General features: G+C 38.1%; 1 non-coding gene across 1 annotated transcript; it reads right to left on the reverse strand.

The window, feature by feature from the left end:
• Nucleotides 1-2,141: 2,141 nt before the first annotated feature.
• On the reverse strand, nt 2,142-2,249 carry LOC148567702 (small nucleolar RNA R71). The gene has a single exon (XR_015881813.1). It is a non-coding gene; the product is annotated as a small nucleolar RNA R71 (small nucleolar RNA).
• Nucleotides 2,250-7,370: the final 5,121 nt, after the last annotated feature.

The following is a 7,370-nucleotide window of genomic DNA, read 5'->3' on the forward strand; positions in this document are numbered from 1 at the left end:
GAATTCTAATGTTTCATGAAGCATGTTGAAGCCTGGCTGGCTGTAAAGCCATGTATATTCCTTTGGGAATGAGTATGTCAGGCATGTCATATCTGAATTACATGCTGAAGCTTGGCTGGCCATTGGCCATGTCTAGTGTTTTGGACCGGAGCTTTCATTGAAGGCTTGGCTGGCTAGTGAGCCATGTCTAATTCCTAGACTGAAGCTTTAGACTAAGAATGTAAGATTCCTGGAATTCATGTTAAAAATTTTGGAATCCTTATTTTTCTTTTTCATATAATTTTCAAAAAAAAAAATTAGAAAATCGTAAAAATAAAAAAATTTTGTGTTTATTGTTTGAGTCTTGAGTCATATCATAAGTTTGGTATCAATTGCATGTGCATCTTGTATTTTTCGAAAATTTCATGCATTCATGGTGTTCTTCATGATCTTCAAGTTGTTCTTGGTAAGTCTTCTTGTTTGATCTTGATGATTTTTTGTTTTGTGTCTTTTCATGTTTATCATATGCATTCTTGAATTCTTAGTGTCTAAGCATTAAAGAATTCTAAGTTTGGTGTCTTGCATGTTTTCTTTGCATTAAAAATTTTTCAAAAATAGATTCTTGATGTTCATCTTGACATTCAAAGTGTTCTTGGTGTTCATCTTGACATTCATATCATTCATGCATGCATTCATTGTTTTGATCTAAAAATTTCATGCATTGCATAATTTTCATGTTTTTCATAAAAATTTCAAAAATAAAAAAAAAATATCTTTTCCTTTTTCTCTCATCAAATTCGAAATTTGGATTGACTTTTTCAAAAATTTTTAAAATCAAATTGTTTCTTATGAGTCAAATCAAATTTTCAATTTGAAAATCTTATCTTTTTCAAAATTTCTTAGTTATTTTCGAAAATTCCAAAAAAAATTTTTCAAAAATCTTTTTCTTATTTTTATACCAAATTTTCGAAAATAACAATAGCAATTAATGTTTTGATTCAAAAATTTGAAGTTTGTTACTTGCTTGTTGAGAAAGATTCAAACTTTAAGTTCTAGAATCATATCTTGTGATTTCTTATGAATCAAGTCATTAATTGTGATTTTAAAAATCAAATCTTTTTCAAAATTAATTTTATCATATCTTTTCAAAAATATCTTCTCATCTTATCTTTTTCAAAAATTTGATTTCAAAATATCTTTTCTAACTTCCTAACTTCTTATCTTTTCAAAAATTTGTTTCAACTAACTAACTAACTCTCTCCCTCTAATTTTCGAAGATATCTTCCCTCTTTTTCAAAAATTTCTTTTTAATTAACTAATTATTTTTATTTTTGATTTTAAAAAAAAAATTCAAAAAATACTAACATTTTTCAAAAACCATTTTCAAAAATCACTAACTCTTTTTCAAAAATATTTTTCAAAAATTCTCTCTCTTCCATCTTATTCTATTTATTCATTCATATCCTAACATCTCATCTCACATCTCTGCCATCCTCACAGTTGTGTTTCTTCCATTATATTACATTCTTTGTCTCCCCCTTTTCTTCCACTTACAAAGGGATCCCTATACTGTGGTATAAAGGATCTCCATTATTATTATTATTTTTCTGTGCCCTCTTCTTTGTCATATGAGCAGGAGCAAGGACAAGAATATTCTTGTTGAAGCAGATCCAGAACCTGAAAGGACTCTGAAGAAAAAATTAAGAGAAGCTAAAATACAACAATTCAGAGTTAACCTTTCAGAAATTTTTGAACAGGAAGAGGAGATGGCAGCCAAAAATAATAATAATGCAAGGAGGATGCTTGGTGACTTTACTGCACCTAATTCCAATTTACATGGAAGAAGCATCTCCATTCCTGCCATTGGAGCAAACAACTTTGAGCTGAAACCTCAATTAGTTTCTCTGATGCAGCAGAACTGCAAGTTTCATGGACTTCCATCTGAAGATCCTTTTCAGTTCTTAACTGAATTCTTGCAGATATGTGATACTGTTAAGACTAATGGAGTAGATCCTGAAGTCTACAGGCTCATGCTTTTCCCTTTTGCTGTAAGAGACAGAGCTAGATTGTGGTTGGATTCTCAACCCAAAGACAGCCTGAACTCTTGGGATAAGCTGGTCACGGCTTTCTTAGCCAAGTACTTTCCTCCTCAAAAGCTGAGCAAGCTTAGAGCTGATGTTCAAACCTTCAGACAGAAAGAAGGTGAATCCCTCTATGAAGCTTGGGAAAGATACAAACAGTTGACCAAAAAGTGTCCTTCTGACATGCTTTCAGAATGGACCATCCTGGATATATTCTATGATGGTTTGTCTGAGCTATCAAAGATGTCACTGGACACTTCTGCAGGTGGATCCATTCACTTAAAGAAAATGCCTGCAGAAGCTCAAGAACTCATTGACATGGCTGCTAATAACCAGTTCATGTACACTTCTGAAAGGAATCCTGTGAGTAATGGGACGCCTATGAAGAATGGAGTCCTTGAGGTTGATACTCTGAATGCCATATTGGCTCAGAATAAAATATTGACTCAGCAAGTCAATATGATCTCTCAGAGTCTGCATGGAATGCAAGTTGCATCCAACAGTACTCAAGAGGCATCTTCTGAAGAAGAAGCTTATGATCCTGAGAACCCTGCAATAGCAGAGGTAAATTACTTAGGTGAACCTTATGGAAACACCTATAACTTATCATGGAGAAATCATCTAAATTTCTCATGGAAGGATCAAAAGCCTCAACAAGGCTTTAATAATGGTGGAATAAACAGGTTTAATAATAATAAACCTTTTCCGTCATCAACTCAGCAACAGACAGAGAACTCTGAACAAAATACTTCTAATTTAGAAAATCTAGTCTCTGATCTATCTAAGGCCACTGTAAGTTTCATGAATGAAACAAGGTCTTCTATTAGAAATCTGGAAGCACAAGTGGGCCAGCTGAGTAAAAGGATCACTGAAATCCCTCCTAGTACTCTCCCAAGCAATACAGAAGAGAACCCAAAAGGAGAGTGCAAGGCCATTGACATAAGCACCATGGCCGAACCTGTAAGGGAAGGAGAGGATGTGAATCCCAAGGAGGAAGACCCCCTGGGATGTCCAGTGGTCAATAAGGAGCTTCCCTCTGAGGAACCAAAGGAATCTGAGACTCATCTAGAGACCATAGAGATTCCATTGAACCTCCTTATGCCCTTCATAAGCTCTGATGAGTACTCCTCTTCTGAAGAGAATGAGAATGTTACTGAAGAGCAAACTGCCAAGTTTCTTGGTGCAATCATGAAGCTGAATGCCAAATTATTTGGCATTGATACTTGGGAAGTTGAACCTCCCTTGTTCATCAATGAACTAAGTGATCTGGATCAACTGACATTACCTCAGAAGAGACAGGATCCTGGAAAGTTCATAATACCTTGTACCATAGGCACCATGATCTTTAAGGCTCTGTGTGACCTTGGTTCAGGAATAAACCTCATGCCCCTCTCTGTAATAGAGAAACTGGGAATCTATGGGGTGCAAGCTGCTAAAATCTCATTAGAGATAGCAGACAGTTCAAGAAAACAGGCTTATGGACAAGTAGAGGACGTGTTAGTAAAGGTTGAAGGCCTTTACATCCCTACTGATTTCATAGTCCTGGATACTGGAAAGGAAGAGGATGAATCCATCATCCTAGAAAGACCTTTCCTGGCCACAGCAAGAGCTGTGATTGATGTTGACAGAGGTGAACTAGTCCTTCAATGGAATGAGGACTCCCTTGTGTTTTTTCTCAAGGATCTCCCTCTGCAACCATGGAGAGAAAGCATGAAAAGCTTCTCTCAAAGCAGAGTCAACCAGAGCCCCCACAGCCAAACTCTAAGTTTGGTGTTGGGAGGCCACAACCAAACTCTAAGTTTGGTGTTGAACTCCCATATCCAAACTCTAAGTTTGGTGTTGGAGAGTCTCAACAAAGCTCTGCACATCTGTGAGGCTCCATGAGAGCCCACTGTCAAGCTATTGACATTAAAGAAGTGCTTGTTGGGAGGCAACCCAATGTTTATCTAATTCTTATTTTTATTGTTTTTCATGTTTTCTTAGGTTCATGATCATGTGGAGTCACAAAATAAATATAAAAATTGAAAACGGAATCAAAAACAGCAGAAGAAAAATCACACCCTGGAGGAGCATCTGTCTGGCGTTCAAACGCCAGAACAGAGCATGGTTCTGGCGCTGAACGCCCAAAATGGGCAGCATCCTGGCGCTGAACGCCCAGAACAAGCATGGTTCTGTCCTTCAACGCCAGAAATGGCACACAAATGGGTGTTGAACGCCCAAAATGGCCACCAACCTGGCACTGAACGCCCAGAGTTGGGTACAAAGGCATTTTTACATGCCTAATGGGTGCAGGGATGTAAATCCTTGAACACCTCAGGATCTGTGGACCCCACAGGATCTACTCAGGATCTGTGGACCCCACAGGATCCACTCAGGATCTGTAGACCCCACAGGATCCCCACCTACCTCCACTCACTCCTTCTCACCACTCTCTTTCACACAACCCCATAAACACTCTTCCCCAAAAACCCTTCACCAATCACCTCAAACTCTCTTCCCCATCACCTCTTCACCACTCACATCCATCCACTCTTCCCCATAAACCTACCTCATAAACTCCACCTACTTTCAAAAATTCAAAACCAATTTCCCACCCAAACCCACCCATATGGCCGAAACCTTTCCCCCTCTCCCTTCCCTATATAAAGCCCTCCATTCTTCATCAAATTCACACAACACACCTCTCTACACTCCTCTTGGCCGAAACCACATCTCCCTCTCCCTCTCCATATTTCTTCTTCTTCTTCTTCTATTCTTTTGTTTATTGCTCAAGGGCGAGCAATATTCTAAGTTTGGTGTGGTAAAAGCATAGCTTTTTTTGTTTTTCCATTACCATTGATGGCACCCAAGACCGGAGAATCCTTTAGAAGAGGGAAAGGGAAGACAAAAGCTTCCACATCCGAGTCATGGGAGATGGAAAGATTCATCTCCAAAGCCCATCAAGACCACTTCTATGATGTTGTGGCCAAGAAGAAGGTGATCCCTGAGGTCCCTTTCAAACTCAAAAGAAATGAGTATCCAGAGATCCGACATGAAATTTAAAGAAGAGGTTGGGAAGTTCTAACAAATCCCATCCAACAAGTCGGCATCCTAATGGTTCAAGAGTTCTATGCTAATGCATGGATCACCAAGAACCATGATCAAAGTAAGAACCCGGATCCAAAGAACTATGTTACAATGGTTCGGGGAAAATACTTAGATTTTAGTCCAGAGAATGTGAGGTTGGCATTCAACTTGCCAAACATGGAAGAGAACGCATGCCCCTACACAAGGAGAGTCAACTTTGATCAAAGGTTGGACCAAGTCCTTATGGACATATGTGTAGAAGGAGCTCAATGGAAGGTTGACTCCAAAGGCAAGCCGGTTCAACTAAGAAGATTGGACCTCAAGCCTATAGCTAGAGGACGGTTGGAGTTCATTCAATGCTCAATCATTCCCACTAGCAACCGGTCTGAAGTTACTATAGACCGGGCCATCATGATCCATAGCATCATGATTGGAGAAGAGGTGGAAGTTCATGAGATTATACCTCAAGAACTCTACAAGGTGGCTGACAAGTCCTCCACTATGGCAAGGTTAGCCTTCCCTCACCTCATTTGCCATCTATGTTACTCAGCTGGAGCTTTCATAGAAGGAGACATTCCTATTAAGGAAGAAAAGCCCATCACTAAGAGAAAGATGGAGCAAGTAAGAGAGCCCATTCATGGAGCTCAAGAGGCGCAGGAAGCTCATCACCATGAGATCCCGGAGATGCCTCAAATGCACTTTCCTCCACAAAACTATTGGGAGCAAATCAACACCTCCCTAGAAGAATTGAGTTTCAATATGGGACAACTAAGGGTGGAACATCAAGAGCACTCCATCATGCTTCATGAAATAAGAGAAGATCAAAAAGCAATGAGGGAGGAGCAACAAAGACAAGGAAGAGACATAGAAGAGCTCAAGGACATCATTGGTTCCTCAAGAAGAAAACGCCACCATCACTAAGGTGGATTCATTCCTTGTTCTTATTTCTTCTGTTTTTCATTTTCTATGTTATGTGCTTATCTATGTTTGTGTCTTCATTACATGATCATTAGTAGTTAGTAACTTTGTCTTAAAGTTATGAATGTCCTATGAATCCATCACCTCTCTTAAATGAAAAATGTTTTAATTCAAAAGAACAAGAAGTACATGAGTTTCGAATTTATCCTTGAACTTAGCTTAATTATATTGATGTGGTGACAATGCTTCTTATTTTCTGAATGAATGCTTGAACAGTGCATATGTATTTTGAAGTTGTTGTTTAAGAATGTTAAATATGTTGGCTCTTGAAAGAATGATGACTAGGAGACATGTTATTTGATAATCTGAAAAATTATAAAAATGATTCTTGAAGCAAGAAAAAGCAGCAAAGAACAAAGCTTGCAGAAAAAAAAAAAAGAGAAGAGAAAAAAAAAGGGGCGAAAAAAAAATAGAAAGAAAAAGAAAAAGCAAGTAGAAAAAGCCAATAACCCTTAAAACCAAAAGGCAAGGGCAAATAAAAAGGATCCCAAGGCTTTGAGCATCAGTGGATAGGAGGGCCTAAAGGAATAAAATCCTGGTCTAAGCGGCTAAACCAAGCTGTCCCTAACCATGTGCTTGTGGCGTGTAGGTGTCAAGTGAAAACTTGAGACTGAGCGGTTAAAGTCAAGGTCCAAAGCAAAAAAAAAAGAGTGTGCTTAAGAACCCTGGACACCTCTAATTGGGGACTTTAGCAAAGCTGAGTCACAATCTGAAAAGGTTCACCCAATTATGTGTCTGTGGCATTTATGTATCCAGTGGTAATACTGGAAAACAAAGTGCTTAGGGCCACGGTCAAGACTCATAAAATAGCTGTGTTCAAGAATCATCATACTGAACTAGGAGAATCAATAACACTATCTGAAATCTGAGTTCCTATAGATGCCAATCATTCTGAACCTCAATGGATAAAGTGAGATGCTAAAACTATTCAAGAGGCAAAAAGCTATAAGTCCCGCTCATTTGATTGGAGCTATGTTTCATTGATAGTTTGAAATTTATAGTATATTCTCTTTTTTTATCTTATTTGATTTTCAGTTGCTTGGGGACAAGCAACAATTTAAGTTTGGTGTTGTGATGAGCGGATAATTTATACGCTTTTTGGCATTGTTTTTAGTATGCTTTTAGTAGAATCTAGTTACTTTTAGGGATGTTTTCATTAGTTTTTATGTTAAATTCACATTTCTGAACTTTACTATGAGTTTTTGTGTTTTTCTATGATTTCAGGTATTTTCTGGCTGAAATTGAGGGACTTGAGCAAAAATCAGA

The sequence above is a fragment of the Arachis ipaensis genome, chromosome B4 (assembly GCF_059453495.1).
Source record: "Arachis ipaensis isolate K30076 ecotype BB chromosome B4, ASM5945349v1, whole genome shotgun sequence".
In the NCBI taxonomy this organism is placed as follows: Eukaryota; Viridiplantae; Streptophyta; class Magnoliopsida; order Fabales; family Fabaceae; genus Arachis; species Arachis ipaensis.